The sequence below is a fragment of the Pristis pectinata genome, chromosome 6 (assembly GCF_009764475.1).
Source record: "Pristis pectinata isolate sPriPec2 chromosome 6, sPriPec2.1.pri, whole genome shotgun sequence".
Taxonomy (NCBI): domain Eukaryota; kingdom Metazoa; phylum Chordata; class Chondrichthyes; order Rhinopristiformes; family Pristidae; genus Pristis; species Pristis pectinata.
Genome location: NC_067410.1, coordinates 19,560,626 through 19,580,690, shown reverse-complemented (window position 1 = coordinate 19,580,690; position 20,065 = coordinate 19,560,626). Strand labels below are relative to the sequence as shown.

Genomic DNA, 20,065 nt, shown 5'->3' with positions numbered 1-20,065 from the left:
GGTAGTGCTGTCGCGTGACAGCCATGATCCTCCACAATACACCTCCTCTACCGGATTCTTCCTTCTTCAGCCCTTTGTCTCTTCTACCTATCACCTCCCAGCTTATTACATCTTCTCCCCCTCCCCCAACCATCCCTCTCTCACCTGAGCTCACCTATTACCTGAACTCACCTATCACCTGCCTGCGTAAGCTCCTCCCCCTCCCCCCCCCTTCTTATCCAGGCTTCTGCCCTCCTCCTTTCCAGTCGTGATGGTCTTGGCACAAAAGGTCGACTGTTTCTTTCCCTCCATAGATGCTGTCTGACCTGCTGAGTTCCTCCAGCACTTTTTGTGTATTGCTCCGGATTCCAGTATCTGCAGGATTTTTTGAGTCTCCTTTTAAAGCATATGCCTTTTAAAATATTGTGGTGAACTTTTAAAATTCACCTCTGAACTCTAATACGCTATTTGTTTTATCCCAAAATTATTGTTGGAGATATTGTATCCTTCCCACATTCTTCAGATTAAATCTTTCTAAATACTTGCAGATTTTGTTAGATTAACACAGAACTAAATGCAGAAAGAATCACTTTCTTATCAACCCTTTTCTCCATTTATTAACAGTATATTTTCTGTTAATCTTTGGTGTTATCTATTTGAGCAGATGGGGCTTAGTTTGGTGGCTGTCATAGCCGTCATATCTTTTTACCCATGTATGATTATAGCTAAACCAAACCACTGTATCTGAATGGTTTCTCTGTAGAGCTTCCCACAGCAACATAATGTTTATTTTAGTAATAAAGGTAATGGGATCTGGTTGGATGTCCTGGTGATTATTTCACTTAACATTCTAATTATACAATTTGCCCATAACTTTTAGCTGGAAATATCACTGTAATATGCAAAGCTAAAATAAATCAATAATTTTGGGCAACATTCACTTTTATGACTGCTAAAGTCAAGAGCATCCCAACCCAACAGAAACACTGGATGGTTGAAGGATCTTCTTGCTAATTATATGTCAGAATGATTCTATGAATTCTATTGAAAGTCAGAGAGAGACGCACGAAAAGAGACTTCAGAAGTTACTACACATAGGTTTGAATACCAGGAGATGATCAATGGAGGTAAGGACATACTGTTTCTTTAGCTAAAATCGCTCCAGTTTTCTCTTAAATTTGAAGACTGCCTTCTACATGTTCACATCTCTTTCTGTAAATAAATTTATCTAGGGTCCCTGTTCATCCCCTAATACGAATTTGAATCTTGGTTCCATTATCAATAAGTTTGCTTCAACTTTGACAGAGGATTAAAAGTTATGGTAGTCTTAGCAGAAGGAATTCATTGTAACTTTATATCCTAAATATTTTTTTTATAGTTATAGAAAATATCCTAAATATTTTTCTAGATTCCTGTTAATGAATAGAAAAAATGGGTTGAATAGCTTCCTTCTGTTTTATATTTCTGCAAACAAAATAATTGATACATAATAAAAACAGAATATTGCAGAAAATTTAAAATATTTTCTACTAAGGTTTAAGTATACTGCAAAGGCAAGTACTTAGATCAAAAGTACTAACTCTTGTACATTTATTAATGTGAAAGACGTTATAGTGTATTGAGTGAAAACTAATTTCAATTATAGTTTCAAGAAAATATGTAGTTGCAATTATTCTTAAAGAGCTCCAAATAAGTAACCTCTCATACAATCCCACAATTTACAACATTAACATGTACATTTTCAATAAATTGACAAAGGATACCACAGCAGAAGATAAGACACAATTCTCAACTCCAAAGAAGGTCTGCTAGGTAGTAGTTTCCTCAAAAGCAAGGAAAAGAAGGATACTTTAAAAGAAATTACAAAACAAAACCTCTCTTGATAAATCCCACTCATTAGGAAATTATTTGCATATTGGGCTTGAATTTGTAGTAATAACAAAGGGTCACCCCCACAGTTGACCTAAAATAGAAATGGCCTGTAAACACTTGGCAGAAGTGAGGATTTCCTCTCTTCTGGCATGACTTTGATTTGGCACCACTTGTCACATATAGCAAAGTGTGGCATGAAGACAAACATCATCACAGGCAGCAAGGGAGGAAGTAAAAAAAAAATTTATAATTTATATTATTTTACTGAAAGTGAAGCTGGGGCATATGTGCATGATTATGTAGAAGCTGAAATGTAACTAAACTACAAAAAATATAATGGAAATTCCAGGAGGTCAGGCAGCAACTATGGAGGGAAAAATCAAAGTCAAGTTTCAGTTCCGCTCATGTACAAAAGGTTTAAATTCATATCCATTCACCAGTTGTGTCTGGTAAATTGTGGTTGGGTTTGGTGCCTTGGTAAATACTGCAGCGCCAAAGCTTGGAGCTGTAGGATATCACTGACAGCAGCTTCATTTCTATGCTTAATAGTGTGCAGATATCAGAAGTTGCTCTCTGTTTTATGCAGTAATAATGGCAGACACTTACAGTTTTGTGGTCACTAAAATTGCAAATTCCAAGCCAAGATAATTTCTTTGTCATTTTGAGAACCTATTTCCTTCTCAGGACAACTGACAAATCCTCCTAGAACTCTTGTTCCATTAAGTATTAACATGTCTTGCCCTGTTCCATAATATTCCACAGTATAATACTTTTTTTGTTAATGCATCCCATATTTGTTTGTCTTAGCAATATATTCTTATGTAATCACCCCTGAAGCTATTATTTTGTCCTATAACACATATGAAATAATAGATTACAAAATGAATGAATTTATAGCTTAGTTATAGACCCACATTCAATGTGTGGCATAGACAGTTTGAAGAATAGCTTCTTTTATACTGTTCTAACATGAGATTCAGAAAAAGAAACTTCTATTGCAGCAATGCTTCCCCCACATCCCCCAGCTTCCAATAGCTGCAGCCTAGCTCCCAGCAGATATGATTCCACAGTACAAAATTACGCAAAATTGGGCACTAATTGACTGAGTTGTTCTAGAGGCCTGTGAAAAGGTGTTGTTCTGGGAAACAGAGTTGCAACCAATGACCCGATGAGGATTTATTAGAAACTCTACCCTGCAGCTAACACGTACTGTATTTGACATGTGGATTGCTTAACGCTAATGAAACTCGAGACAAATGCTCCACTTGACAAATTAATGTAAATTTCAATTCTATTACCATTAAAATTGACATGATTTAGTGTAGTAGCATTATGGCTATTTAACCAAACTAGTAATCAGAGCCTCAGATTAACAAGCAGGTGACAAATTCAAAATCCCACCAAGGCAGCTGAAAATTTTTAAAATTAAATTATTTAAAGAAAATCTGAAATTTAAAATTAAATCTCAGTAATGGTGCCCAAGGCTGTACTGTGCAGTTTTAAAATCCATCTGGTTCACTGAGGTGTGATGTAAACTGAAAGTGGCTTCAGATACCCAGTAATGTGATCAGGTCTTACATAGACAGGGTGGGGCAAAGGTCTTGTTTCTATGACCCTCTGTCCTCTGCAGCAGCCTGTGGGCCACTCGGCTTTAACAGACACTAATGTGGTTCAAGTAGCCCTCCAAATTCCCAGGGAAATTAAAGATGGCCAATAAATGTTGATTGCATGCACATCCCATGAATGAATAAAAAATTAGTTAATTTATCTATTGTATGCACTGTGAAATATGCAAAACTTAAGTTACTATTATATTTTCCCCATAATTTCTAACAGCATTGAAGAAGGCCATCAGGTCTCTGCCATCTCTCAGAGAAATCCTATCTCTGCCATTTCCCCACTTATTTCCCTATAACTTATTTTCTCTCATATGCCCATCAACTCCCTCTCCATGCCTCTCTTGATTCTCCTGCCACTCACATAACTGGAGCACCCAAAGGAAATCCATGTGGTCATGGAAAGAACATGTAAACTTCATACAGACAGTACCCAAAGATTGAACCAGGATCCCTGGAATTGTGCAGCAGCAGCAGCAGCAGCAGCAGCAGCAGCAGCACAATTGGCCACACCACTGTGCTGCCCTTGCACCTGATTAATTCACAAAATAGCAACAAAATGCCACTGAAATAATGAGAGGATAGATAACAATAAACTACCAAACTACAATAAGGGGAAATAAAATACAAAATATTCTGTATGTTAAAAATAGTGGGTGGGCACAAGATTTTTCAAAATTCATTTTGGAAAGGTGACATTGCCAGCAAGGCCTGTATCTATTGTTCATCCTTAATTGCCTTTGAAAGGACACTGGTGAGCTGGATTCTTCAACTGCTGCTTTCCACCTGGAGGAAGTAATTGCATAGTGCGGTTGGGCAGGGGTTTACAAAGGTACTGCATTTTTGAATGGACACAAGAGTCCGGAATATGTTGGGAAAATAATGTGTGCACCATAACCTGTAGAGAGGAACTGTTATGTACAGAGTTAACAACAAGAGTTATGAAATGCCACAAATATCTGATGATTTTTCCATCATTAGCTTTCTGGAGATGGTAATTCAGATGGTAACACATGGACCACTTGCAGGCAAAAGGGATTAGGTGTCAATAGCTTAATTAGATTAGCATAACATCGTGGGCTGAAGGGCCTGTTCCTGTGCTGTACTATATTCAATGTCAACCATACCAAGGCTTTCAAAATTTGCTCCATTTGCAGAGTAAATGTGTACAAAACTCACTGCAGAAAGTTAGGGCCTGCACTCAACAGATTAACTACTACTTTATTGCCTTCAGCTTTCTGATCCACATGGGGAACAATGCAGGTAAGGAAATATTCTTGAAGAACTCTTAATTTAAATAAATTCTAACCTTTCCTTCCTGCCTCTTTCTTGATTCCTTAGTAATCAGCCTCTCTTCCATTTGGTGTTCTTTTCTTTTCAACTCGTTTGACACTAATTTACAGCAATCATCACAACATCTATTTCTTCATCACATTCCTCTGCTTCTAGTCTTAAATCTCATTGAGTAAATCTCATTGGACTGTTGGCTCTACTGCTTTCCAAAGTTCCAGATGCTTTGTTGTCCCTCACTACCATGATCAACTCAAATTTCCAGCTGTTCGTGGTACAAAAATATCCGAGCTGAGAGCTGGGGTAGAAGGTTTAAATTGTAGTGAAGAAAACCTGCAGATGTTGGAAATTTAAAATGGAAACTGAAAATGCTGCAAACATTCAACAGGTCAGGCAGCATCCATTGGGAGAGAAAGAGAGTTAATGTTTCCAGTCACATTTTTTGTTCACTTTACAGATGTGGCTGTACTTTTGATTCACTTTGTTTCTTTTTTTCTTTTCTGTCCCCAACTATTGATTTTTAAAGTAAGTGTTACCTTGATAATTTTAGTCTGCGCCCTTTTGCGGACCTCCCTGTTCTCTCCAGCCCTTCCCTGCAACTTAAACTTATTTTCACACTTTTCCAGTTCGAACAAAAGTTCATTGATCTGAAGGGTCAACTGACTTTCTCTTCCCCATTGTTGCCTGACCTGCTGCATGCTTCCAACATCTTCTGTTTTCCTTTAGAGTGCTCAATGAATTTCTGGGCCATTGGCACATGACAGGGGACAGGCACCCAACATGGAAATCACCACACTCAAACTGTAGGCTTAACGATTGTCAGGCATTCCAATGTTCTCAGGTTCTCCACTGAACTGGGCACAATTTGATCACCTAAGAACCAGCAAACCTAACAGGTAATACTCAAAACTAGTGGAACCATTTGACATAGAAGGAGACCACTCAGCCTACTGCAGACCAAATATGGCCTAACTTTCTTTAGTTAGAGATTGTTTGCTGCCTCTAAAGATTTTTCATAAGATAGTTTACAATGAGTCAACCAACTTACTGGTCATGGGTCCACCATGGGAAATTAAACAATGGATAAAGTTTTAGCTGTGATCCACAACTGAACAGGCTCTCAACACTCAAAGACTTCACTGTGTACAAGGCACCCCCTCTGCACAACAGCATGTTGCAATCTTTCACCATTTAAATAATAACCTGATATTTTATTTTTCCTTCCAAAGTGGATGACCTCGCATTTACCAACATTGTACTCCATCTGCCAGACCCTTGCCCACTCACTTAACCTATCTATATCTCTCTGTAGACTCTCCACATTCCTCTGCTACATCTATTTCTTGGTTTATTGCCTGTGCCACTGTAATGTTATTATTTGGTGGCCTATAGACAACTCCCACCAGTTATTTTTTCCCTTTACTATTCCTAAGGGCAGGCACGGTAGTGTAGTGGCTAGCATAATGCTATTACAAGTGCCAGTGATACAGGTTCAATTCCGGCCGCTGTCTGTAAGAAGTTTGTACGTTTTTCCCGTGCCTGTGTGGGTTTCCTCCCACACTCTCAAGACATACAGGTTAGGAAGTTGTGGGCATGCTATGTTGGCACCAAAAGCATGGCGACACTTGTGGGCTGCCCCCAGAACACTCTACGCAAAAAGGTGCATTTCACTGTGTGTTTTGATGTACATGTGACTAATAAAGAAATCTTGTCTTGTCCCGTCTTGTCTTGTCAATTGTGAAATGTTGGAAAGAAATCAACTAAGTCCAGGTTTGAGTCTTCACAGGCAAGGTAAGTCCAAGGGTGAAGAGGAGGCCCAGATACCAATGGATAGAGAGAGCTGGCTGCTGAAAATTGATGGGGGATATCTGGTCAATATTTGTAGGGAGGGGGGAGGATTGGTAGTCAACAGGTGTGATTGTTAGCTGATGTAGTTTTGAAGTACCTTCAGGACATGAGGCTGTGGTGGTGGTAAAGTTGGTAGTTGGGAATAGGAATGGTAATCAGCAAGGCTCTTGTGGTATGCAGTGATTGGGGCCTAGGCTTGGTAGAGAGGGAGAAAGATTGGTTACCAGGATGAGGCTGGTAGTCATAGAGTATGATCAGTAGGTGGTCAGGTGGTCTGATGAGGTGTCAGAGGTTAGGGTACCATGAGGGGGCAAGTTTGTGTGAGGGGAATGGGTTGGGTGAGAATGGGCTATATAGGGGCAGGCAATCAAGGGTGGGGGGCTGGACAAAAGAAGGCCATGGTAACTACTGCCATGAGACCAGAGTTGAGTTTTCCACCACTGGCCTGGGATTTGTTCTGGCAGGTCCCCTTTAAGTTGCACAAAACAGGCCTCACAGCCACTGTGAAAGCCTGCTCCTGCATGAGTGGCTCACTGAGGTGTGGGCCATATGAGCAACTGAAAATTGGGGAAATGCTTTCAATACGTACAGGTTTGAACATGCCTTAGCATGTCAGTGTCATGGAGGACCCAAAATGAAACCTACAGACAAGGTACCTTACATGAAGTCCCCAATTTTCAATGACTTTACAATTTACATTGAAATTGGATTGTATAGCATGCAAAATCATGATACTTCATGATCGAATATCTCAGCAGATTACTGTAAATTCATAGGGGATGTTTGGGGAAGTACGCAAATGGAGCTTTCGCAGATTACCTTTGTAAAAATCTGTACCTTCAGAAATTAGAGCAGGAACTAATCTCACTGAAAGTATGACTTACTTGCAAGGAATCAAGATGAATGCAGGAAGGAGTGCCCATAATAAAAGAAATGGAACAATTTATCGTGCAATATACTGAACTGAATATCAAGTAGTTTTTACACCCAAGTAAGTGGTAGCTGTGGGGAATCACTGCCCAGCAGTTCTGGAGCTGGAGAGAGTGATTCTTCTCAGGAAGATCAGAACCATAAGGAATTCCAAGTCTGCTGCTTAACTACTCTCCAGAAATTACACAGCCCATTATCTTAAATTCAATTGAAATTCATTCACTAAGGGCAGGTCAAGAAAGCCAGAATTGTTCCCCAACACTTTTTAAATTCTCCTTGCACTATCCTACACTAAAACCTCAAATGCAACAAAACAAAAACCCTTTGTCCTTGTAGTATATCATGAAGGCCAACATAAAGCAACACATAACATCCTCTGGTAAGAATCAAAAAACTGTAGATGCTGGAAATATGGTCTTCGACCTGAACTGTTAACTCTGTTTCTCCCTCCACAAATGCTGCCTGATCTTCTGAGTTCTTTCATAATTTTCTGTTATTACCCCCTCTAACGAGCATTGATTCTATAACAATAAATTAATGTTCACTTCTTCTCAATCGTTACAGTAACCTCTGGATAACACAGAGAAGAAGTGTCCCGACTGGATCAGAAAACTTCCTCTGTTCTTCCCAATAGGTTCAGGCATCAAATCATTTATATTTAATCTCTTTGCCTGGACAGAGAATTCAGCACTGAATCACAGAATCAAATCAAAACCTGCACTTGCACCTCCCACACATTCTGTCTGGATCACAATCAACCAAACTCCATGTTATGAGTAGAATTCCTGAATCAGAGGATAAAGCCTCAGTGGGCCATCCTCATAATGAGCATAATTATTGTGAGAGTTTGCACAATGCATCCCTTGCCAGAAATGGGAATCCTTAGAGAGCATGAAAATCACGATCGTACTGCCCCTTCTATATAATTCCATCTTCCCTCCATTCCAGCTCTCACAATGTCCCACCCTCAGCTTTCATCTCACACTTTACTTTCATCATCCATCGTCCTCCTCATCTCCCATTCCCTTTATCATTTCATCCCATTTCCTCCTTCCCTCTTTCATTTCTTACTCCTTCTCATTGCCATTACCTCTCTGGTTGTATTTTGTTTGTTGCACTATTATTGTCAATGGAATAGCAAGATTAGATAGCAGAAGTACATTCCTAGAGTTTGCTCATTCTGAATATATTTAAATCATAAACTGGCAACACACATAGCAATAAATACTGCAAATCTTATGACAGATTTCAGTTCAAATCTACAAAGTACCCAAGAGAGTAGTGTAACCATAATATGCTGCCAAGTTACAGAACCAATTACATCACCAACACTTCACCCAAAAGTGATACAACACAAATGCTTATTTAAAATCAAATCTGATATTTCCAAACTGGCTTAAATATCTCATCTTAGATCGACTCAGATATTGTATATTTGTACACATATTAGCAGGTGATGAAATATGTAAAATTGCAGTCCACTATGGGGCAGATTTTTTTAAGAGAGAAAGGAAGAAATATGCATGCCAAGGGTGGACAACTGTCATGGCATATGTTTGCAAACTACTAATTCTGATTTCACAGAACAATACTGAAAAGCAATTTAGATATGTTAAATGCTATAAATAGTATAAATTAAAGATTTTAATTTAAGATTTCAATTTCCATCATTCAAGAGTGATGTAAAGGAGGAATTCACAATTTTATAAATTACCCATCTACATAGTTGTCCAGTGAGCTGAATCTTTAGTAGCAATTTAAATGGGATATGGAAAATCATTACCTTTACTTTCTATGAAAGAGGTTTCACTGTATAATATCAATGTTATATAAACGTTACTTAAGAATAAATGTGTTATATTACCTTTACTTTCTATGAAAGAGGTTTCACTGTATAATATCAATGTTATATAAATGTTACTTAAGAATAAATGTGTTATATGATATGATTTAACATATTACAACCTGGGTTTATGGTTTCTTATGGTATCTATAGAAGCAGATATCTGCTTGCCTGAAGCAGACATTCTCCAATCACTCTAGAATTCTGTATTCTACCTTTTTGTGGTTGTTGACGAAGCATATTTTATTTTGGGTTATTAGTGACTAATAAAATTTTTTTGCAACAGTGGAATTTTGTTTTGGTAACTGGAGCTTTTGTTTGTAAGGCTATGTCTCAATATATTTCTAGCTGACCTCATGCAGATAAGAATATCAGTGTTTCGAATACTGTATGAGTATTTTATATACAGACTAATACAAGTCGAGACAACATATTGTATGTTATTCATTGCTATATACACGTCAGCATTTACAAAGCAGCCCCTTTTTTATTATATTGCAACAGCGGATATTCCTGTTATTGGATGCGAACTTAAAAAGCTGAAATTCTGCAATACCACAAATTGTAATAGGTATAGTGAAACTAAAAGGGGACAATCACAGATATAGTATACACTTGAAGGTAAATACTAATACTAATGAAATGAAACTATTTTGTGGCACTTAACGATAGGTTCTTTATTATTATTTTCTGTGCACACTATAAATGATGCAGGGTCCTTTTCTCCAAGGTCACTGACAATTTATTGCCCATAAAACACTATCAGACCTGTATAATTTAGTGTATAATCAACTAACATGCTCCTTTGGCATGAAATGTTATTTCTTGGTCGGATACTTTAGTTATGTCACTAACCAGTTTATTTCAAGAAAATTAACTCCTGTGAAAAATACCAAATGAATTTTTACCATACCACGATAAGATTGTTAACAATTTTAACTAATGTAATTGAAAAAATGGTTTGATTCGCTTTCTAGCAAAACATTGCAGAAATCTCACCAGAATATTTGTACAAGGGTCAGACACTGATAAACTATTCCAGGTATCTTCTATTTTCATCTAACTTAACAAATGTCAGATCCAATCACGTATATAACGTGATATGGCAACTACGTGAGTGTACCGTGTCTTCGGTAACGCAGGCTTCTCAAGATAGTAAATTAGATAAAAGAAATAAAGTATAACCTTAATAAAGTGAAAATTGATAGTCATCTTTAATTTAAGTGGATAAAGAATGCAAAATTCCCTTCCTCAACTGTGCCATGAAAGTCTTGCATTTCAGTTTCAGAGGTGGTAACTGACATAGACATATACTTGGAGATGAATCCCTCGGTAGAAAGAAACTACATACAGTACTCTTCCAAACTCGTTCCATTTGCTACGAGAAGGTTACTCAACACTTCAACACTCTTATCCTTGTCCTTCATTACGTTTCAATGTATTGATTTACAGATAGTTACATCAGCACTTTTTTAACGCCACTAACCTTGACCCTTCAAGCATCCAGCAAGAATCTCGCTGCTTCCTCCTGTATCACGTATTCGCAGCAGGTAGCAACTTTTCTTGTGTGTGTGTGTGTACCTCGCTGCAGCAGATAAATGCTGAGCTGCGAGCCACACTGACGAGCTGTTCTCGCTCGCTCTTCCCCTCGCCCAGGTGCACGCGGCTCCCGACTGTCACAGGGTTCCAGCCACGCGCTCGCACTGTCAACAAACGCAACTGTTCCAAGGTTCGGGCGGGCGACGCGGCTCCGGCAGGGCAGCAGGGGCGGCGCGTGACTGTGACCGCGACCGCGAGAAGGAAGCAGTGCACGAGCGAGCCAGCGAGCGCGTTCCCGCGAACTGTGCAGCGGGCGCACCCTCCTGGACCACGGGCGGCAATGCACCAGGGTTTGGGGGGGGGCGGCGTGAGGCCGGAAAGATAGGTTTCCCCAGGTTAGTGTAGCGCCGCAGACGCTTTCCACAAACATTTCCTCCAAGTTAACCGCAAAGTACCACTTATTGTAAAAGAATAAATGAATGTGGTCTGCAGGCAATTTTTAATTCTCTGTTGCGATAATTCTGAATTGTTTCAAGCGAGGTTCCTCAAGCTAAGGGGAACTCCAAACTTCGATCTGAACCCCAATAATTTTCCATGTACTGTCTAAACTGGGGAACTACCACAAACGAGCAATTCATGAATGGGTTCGGCGAGGGAGAAAGCACGTTGTTGCATCGACTTTGTGCACGAGAGATTTATTGAAATGCAAAAAGACCTGAACTGTTTAAATGGATACAGAATACATCGCAGGTCAGTCAACGCCTATGAGGATACAGGCATGAGACGGTGCGAGTGGAATATTCACCAGAACTGGTTTAGTTCAGGAAAATATCCCACAAGGAATTGCAACCCTAAAGGGGGAATTGATATATTAAAGCATTTTTTTTGAGAAAAATCATTCAATATATTAAACCACACATTTGGGTTCACCTAACATCTAAAAAGGAAAAGAAATTGACGTGTTTCTGGAATTCTTAATATCCAGGTGCCCAGCTTCTGTTCCCCCTAAGTAACATCCTCAGCTCTTCATCAACAATCCTATGTTCCTTTCCCTCTTCCTTTCACTTTCCCCGTTCTTTCTTCAGGACCATCCACTCTCCTTAATATTTCATTGTCATTTCCTGTCCTCCACACTGTCCTGTCTCCTTCATACCCATTCCCTTGATTAAAGCATCAGCTATAATAATAGAAACAGATCCTGCTGTTCTAATGTCAATTTTGTTCGTTGTTAAGTTTTACTCCTGTGTAACTCAGTGACTTCGGGTGAGGATGGAAATAAATTGGAGAAAAGAATTTAAAATTCTGATTAAAAAATAAGCTGATTTATGGCTATTGTAAGATTTTCTCTCTCAGATATTGTGAATAATGTCTTGCAATGTTTAAGTTAGGTTTTCAATAACGACATCAGCAAATTATCTCTGTGTTTAGGAATTTATTTCCAATGCAGATTAATATGTTGTGGACAATTGTGATGACAGTACACAAAGTTTATCCAGCACCACCACGCGTTCCCATTGGAGCAGCGGGTAGCATCCACCCCAATGTGCCTGGGACTCAGCATCATAGAATCGTACTGCATAGAAATGGGCCCTTTCAGCTCACATTGTACTTGCTGCTTGTGGTCCTGTCTACACTAATCCCACTTACCTGCATTAGGCCTATATCCCTCTATGCCTTTCCTTCCAAGTACCTGTCCAAATGCCTTGTATCTGCCTCTACTGCATCTTCTAGCAGCTTGCTCCAGATAACCACCACCCTCTTGTGTGAAAAATGTACCCCTCACATTGCCTTTAAATTTCTCCCCTCTCACCTTAAACCCATGCTCTCTGGTTCTAGACTCCCCTGCCCTGGGAATAAGACCCTGACTATCTGCCCTATCTTTGCCCCTCATAATTTTATAAACCTCTATATTTACCTTGGAAATCATCCTCAACGACTTTTACACCAACTTCTACTTCATGTAGCAAACTCTACTTAATACAGCTTTTAATGTAGCAATACACAAAAAATGCTGGAGGAACTCAGCAGGTCAGGCAGCATCCATGGAGGGAAATAAACAGTCGACGTTTCGGGCCGAGACCCTTCATCAGGACTGGAAAGGAAGAGGGCAGAAGCCAGAATAAGAAGGTGGTGGGAGGGGGAGGAGCACACGCAGGCAGGTGACAGGCGAGTCAAGGTGAGAGGGGGATAGTAGGTGGGTGGGGGAGGGGGAAAAGACGTAATAAGCTGAGGGGTGATAGGTAGAAGAGGCAAAGGGCTGAAGAAGATGGAATCCGGTAGGGGAGGGCAGTGGACCATGGAATACAGGATGGAGGAGGAGAGGAGATGGGCAGGTCATCGTGGCAGGGGAAGGGAGCCACAGGAATAAGGGAAGACAAAAGAGTGGGAGGGGGAAGAAAAAGAAGAGGCAGGGTTATTGGAAGTTAGAGAAATCGACGTTGAGGCCATCTGGTTGGAGACTCCCAAGGTGGAATATGAGGTGTTGTTCCTCCAACCTGCATCTGGCCTCAACATGGCAGTAGAGGAGCCCATGGATAGACATGTCAGTATGGGAGTGGGATGTGGAATTGAAGTGGGTGGCCACCGGGAGGCCCTGGCTGTTGTGACAAACGGAGCAAAGGTTCTCGACGAAGCGGTCACTCAATCTATGTCAGGTCCCACTGATGTACAGGAGGCCGCACCAGGAGCACCGGATGCAATAAATGACATCCTCGGACTCGCTGCCTCATCTGGAAAGATTGTCTGGGACCCTGAATGGTGGTGAGGAATGGTGGTGCTGAGAATGTATCAAAATGTGTTTCACAGGAGAGTAGGCAAATTAACTTTGACATAGAGCCATGCCAGGAAATATTTGGGCAGATGTTGAAAAAATTAGGTTGCATCTTAGTGGAGAAAAGTAGACTAGGAAGTGGATTAGGGAGGGTCATGGGAGCTGCAGCCACCATGGTGGAGTCATTAAATCTGGGTATACTCCAGTGGTCAAAATTTGAGGAACACAGATATCACAGTGGATTGAAGGGCTGGTGGAGATTACTGAAGTAGGCAAGGGCTAGACTGTGAAAAGGTTTCAAAGCAAGGATAGGAATCTTAAAATTGAGACTGTACTTGACCAGGTTGATTTTGGTGTGAGTTAGACCACATGTTTTAATAACTTAAGTTTACAGAGGATAGAATGAGGAAGGAGTATGTTTGATTAGTCTCATCTAGAGGCAATAAATGCATAAATGAACATTTCATCAGTAGGTGATAGAAGCTGGGGCAGAGTCAGAAAATGGACAAACTTAGCGATGATGCGGATAGGTGGTCAGAAACTTATATAAAAATAAAATTTGGCTGCAATGTTATGAATAGTTTGTTTGAGTTTACCAGGAAGATGGATTAAATAAAAAGCAAACAAGAATAGTTTATGCTGGAACCAAAGGGAATGGCATTGGTCTTTCCAATTCTTAGAAAAAATATCTGCTCATCTACTGTTGGATAAGCATTGAGAGAAAGTGTGGTTGTCAGAAAAGATGTTTGTATGATAATGATGGGTTTTGTAATTGTACATGTGAAACTAATGGCATATTTTTAATTAAAACAGAAAATGCTGCAAACACTAAGCAGATCAGACTGCATCTTTAGAACATAGAACACTACAGCACAGTTCAGGCTCTTCGGCCCACAATGTTGTGCCGACATTTTATCCTGCTCTAAGATCTGTCTACCCCTTCCCTCCCACATAGCCCCCTACTTTAGAAAGAGAAACAGAGTTGATGAAGCTGGAAGGTGCTTCATCAGAGTGGTCTTTGGCATGTATTTAATGCCAGCCAGAGAATCAGAAGTGGAGGTGAAACTGGTGGAACAAATCAAATTGATTCCTTAGCTTCTTATTTTGCTTCCAACCCAAGTAAGAGCAGTGAAATGAATTAAACTTGTTGAAGTTTGCAAAGATCCTGCAAAAATATTCCCTACTTTTAAATGTAAACAGAAAGGGAAGCAGAGAAAATATGGTAACTTCAGCCTTTTCCAGAGGCAGATAATCCAGCCTTTGAAACAGTCTGTGAATCATTTAAGGCAGAGGTTTTCTGGTGGCCAGGGGGTCCGCGAGCAAGCCAAGAAAAAAATGGAAAAGCGACCTGTTACAAAGACGTAGCTTACTTGCTTGCTCCAGTTTTCCACTATTCAGAAAATCGGCCATATCTATTCTATCTGTTATAGGCAACAATCTTAGAGACTTAGACGGTGTTCCCTTCTGGTAAGCTGCCGCTTAATATTCAATTTGTGTAGTCAGAGTAGTCAGTAGTGTTCACTACTCACTACTATTCTGTTGTGCACTATAGTGTTAGCGAGACTGAGTGACGTTGTTGGTGTGCCTTAATAATATTGCTTACTTGCCGTGCATTTACGCCACAGTGACGTCACTGTTAAACGAAAAGTGAGCAAGCGTGTAAATTTTAGATTAGTTTTGATAATTTTGCTTATCAGTAATAGTAATTAATCTGTCCAGCGTGTATTGCTGAGTATGGAGAAATTTCTGAAGAGAAAAGCTGACCAGAAACCGGAAGATTGTGACGACGAAGGGGCTAAGGGTGACCGAAAGAGAAAACAACGCAAGTACGATCCAGAATACATTTCATATGGCTTCATCGCAGTGGGGACAAATGTGGACCAACCTCTCTGTGTTGTGTGTTTGCAAACACTGTCCAACAATGCAATGAAACCAGCGAAATTGAAGTGCCATTTAACAACAGTGCATCCAGATATTGCCAGTAAGCCGAAGGAATATCTTGAGTGGCAAAAGCAGCTGTACCTCAACCAGAAAGGCAAAATGACAGCCTGCGCCACTGTAAATGAGAAAGCTCTTCATGCATCATATTTGGTAGCATTACGAATAGCACATTCCAGAAAGCCTAACACAATTGGAGAACAGCTTATACTGCCTGCAGCAGTAGATATGTGCAAAGTTGCACTGGGAAAAGAATCCAGTCAAAAACTGATAGCTATTCCACTGTCTGATAACACAGTAAGCAGAAGAATTGGCGATATGGCAGAAGATATACAGACCCAGCTGATAGCACGTCTTCAGCAAGTCAGATTTGTGATTCAGCTCGATGAAAGTACTGATGTTGCCAGTGCTGCACAGTTGTTGGTTTATGTTCGATATTGCTGGGAAGGAGAGGCTTTGGAAGACTTCTTGTTTTGCAAGGCGCTCCCAGGGCATACAACCGGTGAAGAACTTTTCCGTGTGCTTGACACTTTTTTTGTACAATCGGCATTGGCGTGGACACAGTGTATTGGAGTATGCACAGATGGTGCTGCCGCAGTGACGGGACGGAAGTCGGGTCTAGTTGCACGAGTGAAAGAAGTAGCTCCACATGTAGCAGCAACCCACTGCATGATTCACTGTGAGGCTTTGGCTGCAAAGGATATGGATGAAAATCTTCCGAATGTGTTTTCCATGTGCATTAAAATCGTTAACTTTATCAAAGCCAGGCTGTTCAATCATCGTTTGTTTGAAACCATATGCCATGAAATAGAAGGCGAGCATAAGCATTTGTTGCTACATACAGAAGTCAGATGGCTGTCATGAGGCCGTGTTGTGCAGAGTGTATATGAATTGCCAGATGAACTGCTCATTTTTCTAAATGAGCATAACGGATCATTGGCACAGTTCTCGACAGATGAGACGTGGGTTGCCAGATTAGCTTATCTTGCAGATATTTTCAACATTTTGAACAGATTAAATCTATCATGGCAAGGACCTGGCTCAAATGTTCTGAAAACGCATGACAAAATCAATGCCTTCCAGAAAAAACTCTGTATCTGGAAGGGAAGATGTGAGCAAGGCGTCTATGATATGTTTCCGTTGCTGGCTGACTTTCTGACAGTGAACAAGACTAAGACAGAGGCCATTGAGAGCACCGTTTTGAACCATATTCAACAGCTGTCACATTATTTCCATGAGTATTTCAGCGACAATGACATGGGCATGTTTGATTTGATTCAAAATCCGTTTGAATGCATGCTTACTGATTTAACTGGACATGAACAAGGATAATTGGCTGAACTGTCATCTGACAGGACCTTGTGCTTGTAGTTCAACCGAATGTCACTGTTGTCGTTCTGGATAGCATGTTCCCAGGAGTATCCACTGCTGTCCGGCAAAGCTGTCAACATTCTGTTACCATTTGCAACCACTTACTTGTGCGAAATAGCACTTTCTGCAGTCACTGCCATGAAAACCAAATACAGATCAAGACTGAATATTGAGGATGACATACGCATATGTTTGTCGCACATACCACCACGTTTGGACAAACCCTGCACTGCAAAACAGGCACAAACTCACATTGAATTGAACACTGAAAGACACCACTGGTTATTATCGGTGATTGAAATAGTCACTATTTCAATAGGGCCTATGTGCAGTAATTTAAGTGTTGTATGCATGAATTATCGATTGTTTGATTTTGTGGGCTTTGGGGGTCCGCCATCTAACAAGGACATGCTCTGGGGGGCCACAGCATGAAAAAGGTTGAAAACCTCTGACTTAAGGATTTCTAATGATTCTCCCATCACACTCTTGTCCAATATGGAAGGTGTTCCAACCTTATGTATTACTACAGAAATATAACAAGAGGTTTGTCCATCATCATATAAGACTTGAAAGTGAGGATGAGAATTGTAAAGTGGAGGCATTAGTTGACCAGGTGCCCATGACTCAGTTTGGTGTGAGTCATGACATGGGCAAGGGCAGCAGCTTTGGTCTTACTATTACTTAGAGAAAATTTCTAATTATTCACTATTGAACTTGTATATTGGGGTTATTGAAATTGTCAAAAAACATATTGGCATGGTAATGACAAGTATTTTAAAACATGCATGTGAAACTTAATGGCTTCTCTTTGTTTAATGTTACTGATGGGCAGTATTTAAATGAAAAATAAAAAAGGCCAAGGTTGGATTTTTTTGGATAAATGCAGAGATAATGCTGTAAGGGTGGGATGAAATACCAACTGGGATTCTTTGGCTAAGACTGTATAGATAAGAATGTAAGCAGACAAGTTTAATTCCATGTAGCTGGACGATGATGGTGGAGAATTGAAAGTAGATGCTGTAGTTAACTAGGTCAGCAATTGCAGACAGATTTAGCAAGTGTTCTTGATGAATTAGATAAGAGTCATTTCAGTATTGTGAGAGGGTTACAGATCTTATTGATGGGATTCAAACAGGTATTTCTGGAAAGGGCAGGCACAGATTAGTGAGATGACAGGACGTTCCAGGACATTAGAACAATACTTTTCGAGGACAAGGGGGCAAAGGTTTGCATTTTGATGAGAGGTGTGATGATAAAAGGAAGAAAGTCCAGTGTCTGAAGACCGAGAACTTTTGAAACGCAGAAGGCAGCAAGGAAAGTTGGCTAATCAACAATTTAGTGGAAATAGCATCGACTGAATAGGAGATGGGTTCAATGGAAGAAGATGAGCTTGGACATAAGGGGAGATAGGAGATAATTTAGATATATATGAGCATTCAGGACTACAGAAAGGGAAACCCCAGAGAAACTCAGCCCAGAGGTTGTGGGCAGATATAGGATTAGTGTTGTGCATGGTTGATGGTCGGCATGGACTCAGTGGGCAGAACTGCCTGTTTCCTTGCCGTCTCTGTCTCTGACTCTATGAGAAAGTTTGATCTGCCTGACCTAAGAGGAGGGAGAACCAGATTAGAACATAGAACATAGAACAGTACAGCACAATACAGGCCCTTCGGCCCACAATATTGTGCCGATGTTTAAACCTCGCCTAAGACTATCTAACCCCTTCCTACCACATATCCCTCTATTTTGAATTCCTCCATATGCTTTTCTAGTAATCTCTTGAATTTGACCAATGTACCTGCCTCCACCACCACCCCAAGCAGCACATTCCATGCCCCAACCACTCTCTGGGTAAAAAACCTTCCTCTGATATCTCCCTTGAACTTCCCACCCATTACTTTAAAGCCATGCCCTCTTGTATTAAACATTGGTGCCCTGGGAAAGAGGTGCTGGTTGTCCACTCTATCTACTCCTCTTGATATTTTGTACACCTCTATCATGTCTCCTCTTTACTCCTTCTCTCCAAAGAGTAAAGCCCTAGCTCCCTTAGTCTCTCCACATAATGCATACTCTCTAAACCAGGCAGCATCCTGGTAAATCTCCTCTGCACCCTTTCCAATGCTTCCACATCCTTCCTATAATGAGGTGACCAGAACTGGACACAGTACTCTAAGTGTGGTCTAACCAGAGTTTTATAGAGCTGCATCATTACCTTGCGACTCTTAAACTCGATCTCTCGACTTATGAAAGCTGACATCCCATAAGCTTTCTTAACTACCGTATCCACTTGTGAGGCAACTTTCAGGGATCTGTGAATATGGACCCCCAGATCCCTCTGCTTCTCCACACTACCCAGAATCCCGATCCTTGTGGGACACTGCTAGTCACAGCCCTCCAATCTGAATGCACTCCCTCCACCACAACACTCTGCTTTCTACAGGCAAGGCAATTCTGAATCCACATGGCCAAGCAGCCCTCTGACCTTCTGAAGAAGCCTACCATGTGGAACCTTCTCAAATGCCTTACTAAAATCCAGGTAGACCACATCTACTGCACTACCCTCATCAATCTGTCTGGTCACCTCCTCAAAGAACACTATCAGGCTTGTGAAACATGATCTGCCCTTCACAAAGCTATGCTGGCTGTCCCTGATCAGACCATGATTCTCCAAATGCCCATGGATCCTATCTCTAAGAATCATTTCCAGCAGCTTGCCCACCACAGACGTAAGGTTCGCTGGTCTATAATTTCCTGGACTATCCCTACTACATTTTTTGAATAAGGGGACAACATTTGCCACCCTTCATCCTCCGGTACCATTCCCATGGACAATGAGGACTCAAAGATCCTAGCCAAAGACTCAGCAATCTCACAAGATCACAAGACAAAGGAGCAGAAGTATACCATTCGGTCCATTGAGTCTGCTCTGCCACTTTACCATGAGCTAAACTATTCGCCCATCTAGCACCAATTCCTTACCTTTTCCCCATATCCTTTGATACCCTGACTAATTAGATACCTATCAATCTCTTCCTTAAACACCCCCAATGATCAGGCCTCCTCAGCTGT

At 40.7% G+C, this 20,065-nt stretch overlaps 1 protein-coding gene across 4 annotated transcripts in view; it reads right to left on the bottom strand.

Annotated features, from left to right (window-relative positions):
- pparg (peroxisome proliferator-activated receptor gamma) overlaps nucleotides 1-11,186 on the bottom strand; it is a 97,248-nt gene extending 86,062 nt beyond the window's left edge. For 3 of the 4 annotated variants that reach the window (XM_052017356.1, XM_052017353.1, XM_052017355.1), the window contains exon 1: nucleotides 10,865-11,171. The gene's annotated coding sequence lies outside the window, so the exon portion shown is untranslated. Of the gene's footprint in view, nucleotides 1-10,864 lie in introns of all 4 variants that reach the window. The other variant, XM_052017354.1, reaches the window with a different exon arrangement.
- Nucleotides 11,187-20,065: the final 8,879 nt, after the last annotated feature.